The sequence below is a fragment of the Anomaloglossus baeobatrachus genome, chromosome 6 (genome assembly GCF_048569485.1).
Source record: "Anomaloglossus baeobatrachus isolate aAnoBae1 chromosome 6, aAnoBae1.hap1, whole genome shotgun sequence".
Classification (NCBI taxonomy): domain Eukaryota; kingdom Metazoa; phylum Chordata; class Amphibia; order Anura; family Aromobatidae; genus Anomaloglossus; species Anomaloglossus baeobatrachus.
Genome location: NC_134358.1, coordinates 334264113 through 334279626, shown reverse-complemented (window position 1 = coordinate 334279626; position 15514 = coordinate 334264113).

Below are 15514 nucleotides of genomic sequence, written 5' to 3'. Positions count from 1 at the left end.
GGGCCTGGTAACAATCTCTGCGTCTGTGATTGTTACGCCCCTGCCTGCTCTCCTCACCCCAACCATCAACTATTGGCTGCTGAAGTCAGCTCACATATTGTAAAGATAAAGCACCCTCCCAGGACATACTGCATCAAATCTACTTTAGGCCATGTGCTCACATTGCGTTTTTATGTGCAGAAAATCTGCACATAAAAACGCATGTTTGGAACAAAAAAAAGCAACTGAAAAAAATGAGCATTTTTTATTGCGTTTGTGTGTTTTTTCACCTACTTCTTTTTGAGCGTTTTTTAGTCATGGCAATCATTGGGGTTCAAGCGCTGTACCCCCGCGGTCGCCAGGTCCTGGCTCTCGCTGCCAGGAGCAGTACCCGTGCCGCTCTCGGCAGTTTAACCCTCTAAATGCTGCAATCAATGTGATTGCTACATTCAGAAGGCAGGGAGAGGCATCGCTTACCCCTCTCTGGCGATCGGGTCCCTGTAGTGCAATCACAGGGATCCGATCACTGCCATGGCAACCCTGGGTCATCACCATGATGACCCCGGTTTCCTGAAGTATGGATCGCCTCACAAACCAGGGCACCTCCGTCACCAGAGTTCCCTGCAACAAGGTCCCGTGGTAAAGATCATGAGGCCTAGATGCAGGAAACCCTGGTGACATCACAAGGTGAACTGAGTTCATGGCGGCGGATCTGCAGGACACCCCGGTGATCCACAGGCATGAACTCGATTCACCGTGTGATATCACCAGACTTCCCAGAAGCAATGTCCTGCAGTAAAGACTGAGATAAGGAAATGGCTGCAGGGAGCCCCAGTGACGTCAAAAAAGCATATAACATACAAATATTCAACGTGGGCATTACACATGCGTTTTTTCCTGCATTTTTCACTGACTCCATTGAAGTCAATTGGTTAAAAAGCAGGAAAAATACAGAAACAACTGACACACTGCTTCTATTTTCAGCAACAAAAACTGCAAAAAACAGCGTGGGCACAGCAAGTGAGGATTCTCAGACTTTGCTGAGATGATTTTTCCTTGCTTTTATAGATTAAAAAAGCAAGGAAAAACGCATGAAAAAAGCCACATGTGCACAAGGGCATCTGTGTATGTAGCAGAGAAGTGCACAGTAATTTACCTGGATTTAGATACAGGACCTGGCTGTGCGGCTTTCATCAAACTGCTGCAAACACTCCCCCCCCCCCTCTGCTCACATTGTGCCTGATTCTGTGGGCTGGCCCCCATCACCTGATCAGCCTCATCCCCCCCCCCCCCAAATCCCAAAGTGTCCAAAGCAGCATACATTATTACATTAAGATAACATAGAACGTAAAGAAGGTCAGATGCACTTTCCTGCCACAGCCCACCCCTCTCCACATGATCGCACATCAGTAAATAAACAATCAGACGCTGTCGGTGACTGCACAGAGCGATGGAAGGGAGGCAGAGTATATACAGCCTGCGCTGCTGCCCTCACCTGTTATATCTCCTGCAGAGGCCGGCAGAACAGTGTATAGTAATCACGTGCAGAGACTGGAGGGGGCAGAGCTCACGCTGCCCGGCCGCTGCTACTGAAAATGCAGGAACCGCTCTCACTGACAGGAGCGGCTGCTGATCTGCAGCGCGGGCCCCTAACCTGCGGGCCCGGTCGCAATCGCGACCCCTGCGACCGCGGTAGTTACGCCCCTGAGTATATGTATTTGTCACTTTCCCATGTGTTTGTGTTGTGAGTTGTTTGTCACCTTTTGGACACCTTTGAGGGTGTTTTCTAGGTGTTTTTATGTGTTTGTGATTGCCTGCCATTGTTTCCTATGCAGTTCGAGTTCGGTTCGTCGAACGTTCGACGAACTCGAACGAGACCTCCGTTCGGCGAGCCGAACCGGGATCGGTTCGCTCATCTCTAGTCCTAATCAGTGAAAAATCTATAAGAGAAAAATTTGCTCTTCTTTAATATTTTGGAATCATTTTTGGTTTTGGTGAACAAATACTAGTGCAAACTGACCAGTTTATATGGCCTAATGCATGACTATAGATTTAAAAAAAAGAAAAGTGTGAATTTTGAGATTTAGGCATGCCAGAAGTGCCAAAAATGTAAGTGCATGGTATAGATAGAAAGAAATGTTTGTTCCTTACTTATTTTAAAGGCAACTGTCAATAAGATCAACCCTCCTAAGCCATCCATAGGGGCATGCAGGTCACAGAACTTTGAATACAATGATACATTGATATCTGATGTCTTATTCCAGAGAGGTCCACATTTTTGTTCACATCTAAATGAGCTGTTAAGATCAATAAATGTGACATAAATATCCCTGAGAATTTGCTCCAGAGCTTATTTTAAATGAAAGGAAGTTTTATCAGTGTGAGACATGTAGTGACTGACACTTTGCTCTCATTATTCACAGCCTTTCAGTGAGATCAGAACTAACATAGTACATTGGAAGTGAAGTTTATCTCATTGCAAGTACTTTTGCAGTTGTCTTCTCAGTGCTGTCTGCTTCTCCCCCACACTGGCTTGCGCTAATATGGAAGCTATGCAAAAGAACAAGAAGGTGTGTAGAAAAATGGGATCACCAAATATTAAAGAAGTTGTCCAGTTACCAAAACTGATTTTTTTTTCCTGATAAATCTTGCTAATATGTGCCCCTCAACACATCTATTATGTTTTTCAGCAAAATTACCTTTCATTGTGCACTAACAGCACACGGTCATTGCTGGCTCCAGCTCTGATGGGGTTAATCTCTCCTCTGACTTCCTGTGTTCAGTTCCTACAAGTTCCAGAATTCTTTGTGGCTCTAGGGCGGTGTCTGGCTTATCTAACACACCCATTGTGTCTAATACACCCACTCTGCTCCCACCCAAACCCTCCTCCCTGCCTCTTCCCAGTGGATGTGCACTGCACTGAGATCAATTACACAGAGACAGCAGCACCTTTACACAGCCAGGGGAAGAAAGTGTGTGCGCGCGTATATACAGTGTGTGTGTGCACGTATATACAGTGTGTGTGTGCGTGTATATACAGTGTGTGTGTGAATATACAGTGTGTGTGTGTATATACAGTGTGTGTGTATATATACAGTGTGTGTGTGTATATACAGTGTGTGAGTGAGTGTGTATGTGTGTGTGTATGTCATACTCACCTGTCTGCAGGGTCCATGCTTGCTTCCAGCCCCTGTCCCGGTCCCGCCGCTCTGGCTGTGTGCAGTCTCCTCGGGGCACGCACGAAGCTTGCAGGACCTGGCCGTGGATCACCTGATGCAGTCACCTGACGCATCAGCTGATCGTAGTCTCGCCGGCTTTTTCGGCCGGCTATCAGCTGATCCTGCTGTCAGGGGACTTCATCAGCTGATTACCGGCCGCTCCTGCAGCGATGGGACAGGATCATACTCCTGTCCAATCGATCGCTCCAGGAGCTGCCGGTAATCAGCACATAAGTGAGTATGTATTTTTATTTTTTTTTTTTCTACTGATGCATCAGCTGATTGTATAATCGGCTTTTATACAATCAGCTGATGTGTGATGGGATTCAGGCACTTGATCCTGACACATCATCTGATCGCTTTGCCTTCCAGCAAACCGATCAGATGATATTGGATCCGGATTGGACGGCGCGGGACCCTAACCCAGGATTACTGCGGAGGGGGTTCTTTATTTCAATAAAGATGGAGTCACTAATTGTGTTGTGTTTTATTTCTAATAAAAATATTTTTCTGTGTGTTGTGTTTTTTTTTTTTATCATTACTAGAAATTCATGGTGGCCATGTCTAATATTGGTGTGACACCATGAATTTCGGGCTTAGGGCTAGCTGATAATATACAGCTAGCCCTAACTCCATTATTACCCGGCTAGCCACCCGGCTTCAGGGCAGCTGGAAGAGTTGGATACAGCGCCAGAAGATGGCGCTTCTATGAAAGCGCCATTTTCTGGGGTGGCTGCGGACTGCAATTCGCAGTGGGGGTGCCCAGAAAGCTTGGGCACCCTTCACTGTGGATTCCAATCCCCAGCTGCCTAGTTGTACCCGGCTGGACACCAAAATTAGGCGAAGCTCACGTCATTTTTTTTTAAAATTATTTCATGAAATTCATGAAATAATTAAAAAAAAAAGGGCTTCGCTATATTTTTGGTTCCCAGCCGGGTAGAAATAGGCAGCTGGGGGTTGGGGGCAGCCCGTACCTGCCTGCTGTACCCGGCTAGCATACAAAATATGGCGAAGCCCACGTCATTTTTTTTTTCTCTTTTTTGGCAAAAAACTGCATACAGTCCGGGATGGAGTATGCTGAGCCTTGTAGTTCTGCAGCTGCTGTCTGCTCTCATGCATACACTAGTGAAGTTATGTACTAGTAAAACAACTCCCATGTCAGGAGCCAAAATTGGGAAAGATTTGTTTTGCCGAATCCATTGCAGGGTTAATGGTGTTCTCAGATTTTACAGAGGACCTCAATGTTAGCCTGTGTGGATGACGTAGGACGCATTAAGCACCCAGGCTTCAGAAGAAGGAGGACAAAGATGGCCAAAAGAGGAGGCGCTGCACCCGGAGAATGGAGACGGTCATCTGACCAGTCTGCATCGCCCCTTAGGTAAGTATTATAAAGTCATGTTTATGTTCTACACAGTGGCCTGGGCTCTTATATACAGTATGTTAGAATGCTGTATATAAGAGCCCACTGGTGGTGGCCGCAGCTTATAGTCACCAAATCTGGTGACAGGTTCCCTTTAAGTGCCCGGCTCCTGGTCTTATACTCACCTTACAGCGTCTTCATCTTCCATCAGTGGTTTTCTGTAGTTTGTGACCTGCCAGCTTCGCTAATGTTTCATGGAGTAATCTGGAGGTCACAACTCAATACAAGTCTATGAGACCCTCGTTCTGGCATTCATAGAGTTAGATTGAGAGCTTGTGACGTAATTTCTAACTTCCAGACGTGATTGTCACAAGATAGCGCTGCGGGACCGGAGTATCGCCGATAAAATACACAACAGGGGTTTTAAGCGCCACTCGCGTGCTGAAATAAAACACTGGAGCGGTGCTTTAAGTAAAGGCTGTAAAGCGGTAGACAACCCCTTTTACGTTTGGCCGGTTGCTAATTTCTACTGAAAATTAGCCATTTGCCATAATTCAGAGATTAGCATCAGAGTCCTGATAGCCATAAAGACCTAAAAATCAAGGTGAAGGTGAAGGTGGGACTCACCTGGTGCAGGTCCATGTGGAAACGGATCTGTAAATGTATAAAGCATTGCGATGAAAACAAAGGAACGGCTTTCCTGTAAGGATTGCCTGTCAGCTGGTGCTAAGGCTGCTTTCACACATCCGGTTTTTGCTGTGCGGCACAATACGGCGCTTTGCAGAAAAAACGCAACCTTTTTTTTTTGCCGCCGGTTGAGTTTTTTTCTGCATAGACTTGCATTAGCGCCGTATTGGGCCGCATGGCCTTGCGTTGCGTCCGTTTTTTGCCGGATGCGGCATATTTAGCCCATGATGGAACGTTGCCTGGCACTTTTTTTGTGCGGCGAAAAAAACGCATCACGCTGGATCCGGCGAGATTTACAATGCAAGCCTATGGACGCCGGATGCGGTTTTTTGCACTGCGGATGCTCAGTATCAAGCCGCATCCGTCAAAAAATGGTCGGGCCGCATGGAAAAACTTATGCAACGGATCTGTTTTTTTCGCCGCATTCGTTGCATAGGTTTTCGAGCCGCACTGCAAAACCGGATGTGTGAAAGCAGCCTAAGACGTCTACTACTTCCAGACCGTGACCATATAGTGTGATGAGGACTGAAAGCAATTACTACTCTGAGGCTGGACCAGAGCGCAGCAGGCAGACGCTGACCCCCTTCTCTGCTCCAATCATGCTCTGACCTGATTGTATATCATCAAGGCTGGAGCTTTCCATCGGGTGGCCATTCACAGAAATGTTCAGATATCAGCAGGCGAGAGAAAAGAACACAAGGTCCGGAAGCAGAAGCAGATACATATAGCGGAGCACTGCGGGAATTTGTGATTTGGCACATTGCTACACCAACACCAAGATTGGTACTTCTCTGGGGAGGTGGTATGGTCATAGTAAAGGCCGCTTTACATCGCATGTCGCTAGGGATAGCACCCACCCCCATCGTTCGTGCGTCACAGGCAAATCGCTGCCTGTAGCGAACAATATCGCAGGAACGCGTCACACGAACTTACCTTCCTAACGACGTCGCTGTGGATGGCGAACAACGTCCTTTCTAAGGGGGCGGTTCGTGCGGCGTCACACGGCAGCCGTCCAATAGAAGCGGAGGGGCAAAGAGCAGCCGCATGAAAGTCACGCCCACCTCGTTACCAGAGGACGCAGGGACGGTGTTGTTCGTCGGTCCCGGGGTGCCACACGTAGCGATGGAACGACAGGAACGACGAACAACCAAATGAGCAACGATATTTGGAAAATGAACGACGTGTCAACAATCAATCAATGATTTGGTGAGTATTTGGGATCGTTAGCGGTCGCTTGTAAGTGTCGCTTACGACGTTGCTAACGAGGCCGGATGTGCGTCACAAATTCCGTGACCCCAGTGATATCTCGTTAGTGATGTCGCTGCGTGTAAAGCGGCCTTAAGTCAGGGCTCCTACAGAGGTATATATAGGTGGTGGTGATCAGAATAGAAAAGGCACACAAAGAAAAAGGGAATGATGGGCACACCGGGCTGTATGTAGGGTGTTCTGTGTACACGAGCCTAAGGGTATGTGCCCATGATCAGGGTTCAGGGCGCTGAAGTCTCTCACTTGTGTTCTCCCTACGGAGGACACAGGCGAATGCACGATAAACAACTGACATGCTGCAGTCTGGAAAGACGCACCGCAGATCAGGGTTTGCTGCGGAAAAAACAAGCACAGCGGGCACAGGATTTCTAGAAATCCCTCCACTGTGCTTGTACTGTACAATGCAGCGTTTTGGACACAGCTGAAGAATGCCGCATCCAAAACGCTGCAAACACTGATCGCGGGCACGCACCAGCAGACATTCAACTTCTCCCACACAAATGAAAAGCAGAAACCTTGTAGCACCTGCACTTATTGGAAGATAACCCATAAATATCGCTACTATCCGTCATGAGGTCATTTAAGTGGCCGTTGGATCATTCGGCCATAAGCAATCATTCTGGATTCCCCCATACATAGTAACACTTAGACAGGCCAACATGCCGAATACTATTTTTTTTCTCCCACATGTTACATTGTGGGCAGATCCAGCAAGTTTTGACAACTTTAATGTTTTTGGGGACCTTCGCTAATAGTATACAAACACTGAACAATAAAAAATAAATCTTTATTTTTATATAGCGCTAACATATTCCGCAGCGCTTTACATACATCAGGAACACTGTCCCCATTGGGGCTCACAATCTAAATTCCCTATCTATGTTTTTTGGAACAATCCTCTACTGACCACTTCTATAATCCAGCATCAAATACAGCTGACCGGGGCCACATGAAATATTCTACATTACTGGACATTTTAAGAACTGGACTTCCTTCACCAAAAAAAATACAAAATTGCTAGTAATGATCTGTTCACATGGTATTTGATGAGGATTTTCAGCGGGAATGTGATGGCTTAGGCTGCTTTCATACATCCGGTTTTTGCAGTGTGGCTCAAAAACCTATGCAACGGATGCGGCGAAAAAAACGGATCTGTTGCATACGTTTTTCCATGCGGCCTGTCCGTTTGACGGATGTGGCTTGATACTGAGCATGCGCAGAGCAAAAAAAAAACGCATTCGGCCGCCGGATGCAGTGTTTGCCGCAGGACGCCGCATCTGGCGTCCATAGGCTTGCATTGTAAATCGCGCCGGATCTGGCGTCATGCGTTTTTTTCGCCGCACAAAAAAAACGTGCCAGGCAACGTTCCATCCGACCGCCGCATGGGCTCAATATGCCGCATTCGGCAAAAAATGGCAAATGCATGTCACTATCTGTCTCCCCTCTGGGACTTGTTGTGCAGGTGACCGGATGCTACATGTCACTAACTGTATCCACTCTGGGACTTGTGCAGGTGACCGGATGCTAAATGTCACTATCTGTCTCCACTCTGTGATTTCTGCTGCATAGTACCAACTGTATACACTCTCACCTGCAGAACAAGTACCACAGTGGAGACAGTTAGTGACATGTAGCATCCGTTCCCCTGCACAACAAGTCCCAGAGTGGATACAGTGACATGCAGCACACTATGTGTCAGGGCACAGCATGTCACCAACTTGCTCTGCTCTGTCACCTGCGGTGCTGCATGTCACGTTTTTGCTGCGATTTGGTGCGTTTTTTGCTGCGTTTTTGCTCACTGCGTTTTTAATCAGTACACAATGCCATTAAAGATTGTTGATGAAAAAAAAAAAAGGTCTGATGTCATTTCCTTATTCAAAATGTTCATTGTATGCAGGAGAGCAGACAGCAGCTGCAGAACTACAAGGCTCAGCATACTCCATCCCGGACTGTATGCAGTTTTTTTGCCAAAAAAGAGAAAAAAAAATGACGTGGGCTTCGCCATATTTTGTATGCTAGCCGGGTACAGCAGGCAGGTACGGGCTGCCCCCCAACCCCCAGCTGCCTATTTCTTTTTTTTTTAATTATTTCATGAATTTCATGAAATAATTTTAAAAAAAATGACGTGAGCTTCGCCTAATTTTGGTGTCCAGCCGGGTACAACTAGGCAGCTGGGGATTGGAATCCACAGTGAAGGGTGCCCAAGCTTTCTGGGCACCCCCACTGCGAATTGCAGTCCGCAGCCACCCCAGAAAATGGCGCTTTCATAGAAGCGCCATCTTCTGGCGCTGTATCCAACTCTTCCAGCTGCCCTGAAGCCGGGTGGCTAGCCGGGTAATAATGGAGTTAGGGCTAGCTGTATATTATCAGCTAGCCCTAAGCCCGAAATTCATGGTGTCACGCCAATATTAGACATGGCCACCATGAATTTCTAGTAATGATAAAAAAAAAACACAACACACAGAAAAATATTTTTATTAGAAATAAAACACAACACAATTAGTGACTCCATCTTTATTGAAATAAACCCCCCTCCGCAGTAATCCTGGGTTAGGGTCCCGCGGTGTCCAATCCGGATCCAATATCATCTGATCGGTTTGCTGGAAGGCATACCGATCAGATGATGTGTCAGGATCAAGTGCCTGAATCACATCACACATCAGCTGATTGTATAAAAGCCGATTATACAATCAGCTGATGCATCAGTAGAAAAAAAAAAAAAAAATACATACTCACTTATGTGCTGATTACCGGCAGCTCCTGGAGCGATCGATTGGACAGGAGTATGATCCTGTCCCATCGCTGCAGCAGCTGCCGGTTATCAGCTGATGAAGTCCCCTGACAGCAGGATCAGCTGATAGCCGGCCGAAAAAGCCGGCGAGACTACGATCAGCTGATGCGTCAGGTGACTGCATCAGGTGATCCACGGCCAGGTCCTGCAAGCTTCGTGCGTGCCCCGGGGAGACTGCACACAGCCGAAGCAGCGGGACCGGGACAGGGGCTGGAAGCAAGCATGGAGCTAAGTGTAGCTCCAGCAGGAAAGTTCAAGTTGAACGGTACCAGGGTAGGAGCCCTGGTGCCACTGGCTAGGAGGCAGACGGTGGTCTCCGTCAGCAGGAGACGGGAAGATGGCTCGGCAGAACAAAGGTGGACCGGAACAGGGTTGTAGCCCGCTGGTACCGACACAGGGAACCGACCCGTAAACCGTAGCACAAAGGGGGGTACTCGGACCCTGAAGCCAGAACCGGAAACAAGCGGACTGGTTATTCACCGATTGAGGTGAGAACTAGAGGTTCTGTCCCACCCAAAGTCCCTCATAGAAGACAACACCCCACCCATAGGGATAAGAGGTCACTGCCAGGGCCCATAGATCCCATGGGCCAGTGTCTGAAGGCACGGCTCCTTAGGCCACATCCAGCCGGGAGCGGACTCCTGAGTTTCACGCTAGGAAGTCCACCTTACACAAAACAGTGCAGAGAAAAGGATAGAGACAACCAGCCGGGTGGGGGACCCGAATACAACCGGCAACTGCACCGGCCACCAGCACCTTGGTTTACCAGAGACTTGTGTGGTTTATTAACTGTGAGTACACAAACACTCCCTGCAGTCCCTATACCCTGCACAGAGACACCAGGTCCCGGGGCTACCATCCCTACCCACGGAGGGGTTAACAACTAGCTGCACAACATCTCCCCCGGGTGCCCTAAAACAGCAGCGGTGGTGTCCCACTTCACCACACACCGTGGGTGGCGTCACAAACTTACTACGGCCTAGCCCGTACATCTACGTCCCCCCCCTTTGTGTTTGGCGTGTCCGCGAGACCCCCGGGTCCGGAGACCCTCGAGCCACCACCCCAGAAGGCCCGGACCCGAGCAGCGCCGGCTGCTGGCACAGGGGCGGCACATACATATTTGCATATGCATTCATTCTTCAACATGATTTTTCTACTAGTTTTTTTTTTTTGCAGTATATGTGGAATTTATTCAAGACTCATTGTTAGGCTATGTGCGCACGTTGCGTACTGTCCCTGCAGAAAATTCTGCAGCGATTTGAACTGCACACGTGCACTTCAAATCGCTGCAGAAACAGTCTGTAATGAAAAAAAAAAAGCCGATTTCATGCGCTCTGACTGCAGCTCCTCCCATAGACAGAGCGGGACCTGCAGGCAGAGCGCACGAGAGAAGTGACATGTCACTTCTCAGAACGCGCGCTTCGGGCAGCCGCCAAAGCGCTGCGCTCTAAGACGTCACGTGCGCACGGCTCCTGCACAATCTCCATAGATTATGCAGGGAACGCAGGACGCATGCTGTTACGCTGCGGTGCATCAATTGCACCCTTCCACATAGGGTGTTAAAAGAGCAGGGAAAGATGGTCCATGCAACACACAGACTGTGGTCAACATTAGAAATAGTTAAAGGAAGACATGCTACAGTGACGGGTCTAGGCCTCTTGGTCACAGAATCCTGGCACTACCCACAAGACAGAAATTTCACTCCCATTTTGGAGTCTCGACATTAAAAATCCTTCCAGAGACAGCGACTCAGTAGCATCAATTGCCCTACCTCTCCATAGGGCTTTAAAAAGGGCAGGGAGGTAGGGTCCATGCAACACACAGGCCTGTGGGTCAGCATTAGAATTAGAAAAAGGAAGACATGCTACAGTAACCGGTGTAGGCCTCTTGGTCACAGAAGCCTGGCACTACCCACAAGACAGAAATTTCACCCCCATTTTGCAGTCTCTACATTAATTTTTTTTTCAGGGACACAGCGGTACAGTAGTATCAATTGCCCCCCTCCCATAGGGCCTTAAAACAGCAGGGAGCTATGGCCTATGCAACACACAGGCTGTGGGCTGACATTTTATTTGATAAAGTGAGCACACAGCGACCGTGCCTTCTTCGGCAGCGCATTCAGGACATAATACTGCCATAGAAAATGCAGTGCAACAAGGTTGATCTATACAGTGCATATCCAGCGCCCCTGAAGCCATCAGGGAGCTACAAGGTTCTACATCCCCAGAAGGGTGCAGGGCCTACCCCCTAGGGCCCCAGAAGACCAGTGCTGGTAACACACAAAAACTCCAGGTAATCCCAGTTTTCTCCAACAATCCCCCAGGTGGATGTGAGGAGATGTACTGACACGGAGTTGACAGTAACCTGGTGCCCAGGAGGGTAGTTGCCAGTGGAGTATGGTGGAGGACTCCCGAAACTATGCACCAACAGGGTACAGGACCCTAGGACAGGCATAAAGCTCCAGGAAGGCTGTTAACACCTGCACAGCGAGGGGACCATCAAGGACCTCGCTGACCCTAAAAATCCGTGACTCAGTAGCAAAGAGAGAGTCGGGGACAGGATCAGAGACTCCTACCCTACAGGGTTCACGCTACTGCCGCACCCCAGGGCCTGCAGGGGAGCTGATCTGAACTGGGCGTCCGCTTCTCAGAGTCTATGTCAGTGGTGTCTACTGCCCAGTTCCGTGACCCCAGGGGCCGCTTGTAAAAGGGGTTATATTTACAGGGGATAGATAGTTTTTTTTTTAATGTCCGTGACGCCACTTGCGGTATGTGGCAATGTGTAGAGGCCGCCGCTGCATAATGTCTCACTGCTGGGGCTGGTGTTAATAAGCAACTTAGGTGACAAGGCCCTCCGCAAGTAGGGCTGACCCCCAGTGTGGATGTTGACTGTTGTAGGGGTGCAGAAAGAATTCAGACGTACACGGGGGCTGCGGTGCAACTTGTTCTTTACTTAGAGTTGCCTGGTTCAGCAACCCAGTACGTGCTAGTTCTGTAGGTCCCGGGTTCCCTTAGTCCCAGTGCTGGTATGGCATCCAAATTAACTCTTCCTCCTTTGAATTTTATTAATTTGGGGGTCCCTGTGGCCTGGAGCGACTTAGGGCCCCTCCCTGATCTTTCCGTCTGTCTCTTCCCCGGGTACGTTTGGCAGGCAGCTTGAACCAATTTAAGGGTTGGACTCCTGTCCCTGTTTCCGGGTTCCCACTTTGCTACTGTGCCCCGTACTCTTTGGTGGTGATGGACCATGAAAGTCCCTGATCATCTGCAGGATTATCGGATGGGCTTGTAGCTTCCGTCCGAACTAGGGTCCTGTACCCCGCTGTGCTTGGTCCCTTAGGGTACTGGCTCTATTCCCTTTCAGGTGACCGGTCTCCTCTTTAGTTCACTGGGGTCTCCTTCTGACCCCACACACACACCGACTATCTTCTCCAACCGACACTTCCTTCACCCTTACCATCCTCTCAGACTACTCTCAACTGTCAAAACTCACCACTCCCCTCCCATGAGCTTCCGACTACTGGATTGGGAAGGTCCCAGCCAATAGGCAGCTACCCCTCTAAACCCCTTGCTAGCCTGTTGCTCAGCCTGGGAAGAGGGCAGTTTATGAGTGTGTAGTGCAGTTACCAGTATTGGTTTTCCAGGAACCCAGGGTAATGCAGTCCTCTGCAGCAGCTGTTACCCCAGGGTGCTGCACTACCGTCATATGGACAGAAGTGGAAAGAAAAACCACCTGACGGGGACCCCCAGTTGCTCTACGCCACGCGGACTCACTAACCAGAGATAGGTGCAGGGGAAGAAGGTACCAGATTACTACACTGGAACTGGGACAAAGGGGACCTGAAGGTGAAACCAGACGGCCTCTGGTGACCAGTTACCACCAGAAAGTGAGTAAAGAACTAGTTGCACTAAACCCCTTGTGTGGACTACCTTCTTCCAACACCCGTCATTACACCTACCTGGCCTGGCCCTGCTTGTGGAGGGTCTAACATCCAGGCTGCTATTAACACCAGCCCTAGTAGTGGACATTGTGCAGTGGTGGCTCCATCCACATAGCCTCAACACCGCAAGTGGTGTCACGTATGAACACTAACCTAATCCTCTGTAAATATATCCCCTTTACAAATAGGGCCCAGTGCATGGAATCGGGCAACAGCCACCAAAGTGACATTCCCCAGATAATCACTGCCCGGGACCGAGTACCCCATATCCCTAGGCACGAGACATATGTGATGTCACACAGACATAGTGTCATCCAGCTGTAGTGCCGCCAGTAGGTTTGCACCCATATGGCCTTCCCTAGCTCCAGGTTCAGTGGAGCCAGCCATTTATCAAACTCGGTCACCAAAGTACCGAGAGAGGAGCACCTGGATATTCCTGATGACATATTTACTTCTCTAGTAGATCTGGAAAGGGAGGAGAAGGAAATGGAAGAACAAGGGCTGCCACTTATGGGGCAGCAGATCACTGTGGTGTGAGAAGTGGGTGTGCCACAGCTGTTGAATAATCTGTGTTTTCTATCAAATAACCTGCAGGGTATTGCTGAACAAAACAAGAATAATTTTTACGCTTCGCCTCTAAACCCCAAACCAGCAGCAGCCCCTGTTTGGCCATAATATCCTATGGCACCTACTTTTCAGGCTTCTGTTTCTTTTGGTAATGATCTTGCTGGCATGTTTGATCCATCGACCATGTGTGGGCCATCTGGCTGTAACCCTTATATACTTTCTAAAAGCAACATATCATTAGGTTTGTACCACATTTCTTAAGATTTTAGACTACGTTTGGAGAAACCATTATTCTTGTTTTGAAGGATCTTTATGTCAACAGTGTTAAAAATAAAAACTTTGATAGAGCATTTTTAAAGATGGTTTTATATTTTTACTGTTTGTTAATGTTTGTATTGTTCACAAAACATATGAAAATATGAATCTTAAAAATCCTTTCATGCACACAGCAGTACAGTAGCATCAATTGCCCCCCTTCCCATAGGCCTTAAAACAGCAGGGAAAATAACAATAGAGGCTAAGCATCACTGATTTAGGTGCTCAGAAGAAAACAGTATACCAAACAAAATGGAGAAACTACGGCACACTAATGACCCCAAAAAATTAGTCGAGTTCATGCTGTGATAATTTTAATCAAAAGGTTGGTATAATTTTTGTATTTTTGTATACTGCTGTATAAGGTAGTGCCCACAGAGGTCAACGTTAAGGCCGGAAGGCCTTCATCAGACTGGACTTATTTTATCTAATATCAGTACACAAGGAGAATCATTTCCAATGATGAGCTGTCTACTGGTTGCTAGACCATAAAACCAAATGGAGGTCCAAAGGATAAGCTGTTAGTATGCGTATATCAGGTTACAAAGAAGAGTCTCTAGTGAACATACTTCTTAGTGTCCTTATAACCATGTGAGGTCCAAATGAAATTACTCTAGATAGGAATAAATTCTACTAGATGAATTTCCAAGACTCAAAGAAATTTTAATGTATCATGAACATAATCCTTATGTAATATGTCATATCAAGTAGACATGTTGGGTACTGTATATTAATCCCAGGAATAGAGAACGATTCCTGTTGTATAGGGAACCATATACAGTCATATGAAAAAGTTTGGGCACCCCTATTAATGTTAACCTTTTTTCTTTATAACAATTTGGGTTTTTGCAACAACTATTTCAGTTTCATATATCTAATAACTGCTGGACTGAGTAATATTTCTGGATTGAAATGAGATTTATTGTGCTAACAGAAAATGTGCAATCCGCATTTAAACAAAATTTGACCGGTGCAAAAGTATGGGCACCTCAACATAAAAGTGACATTAATAATTTGTAGATCCTCCTTTTGCAAAAATCACAGTCTCTAGTCGCTTCCTGTAGCTTTTAATGAGTTCCTGGATCCTGGATGAAGGTATATTTGACCATTCCTGTTTGCAAAACAATTCCAGTTCAGTTAAGTTTGATGGTCGCCGAGCATGGACAGCACGCTTCAAATCATCCCACAGATTTTCAATGATATTCAAGTCTGGGGACTGGGATGGACATTCCAGAACATTGTAATTGTTCCTCTGCATGAATGCCTGAGTAGATTTGGAGTGGTGTTTTGGATCATTGTCTTGCTGAAATATCCATCCCCTGCGTAACTTCAACTTCGTCACTGATGCTTTCACATTATTGTCAAGAATCTGCTGATACTGAGTTGAATCCATG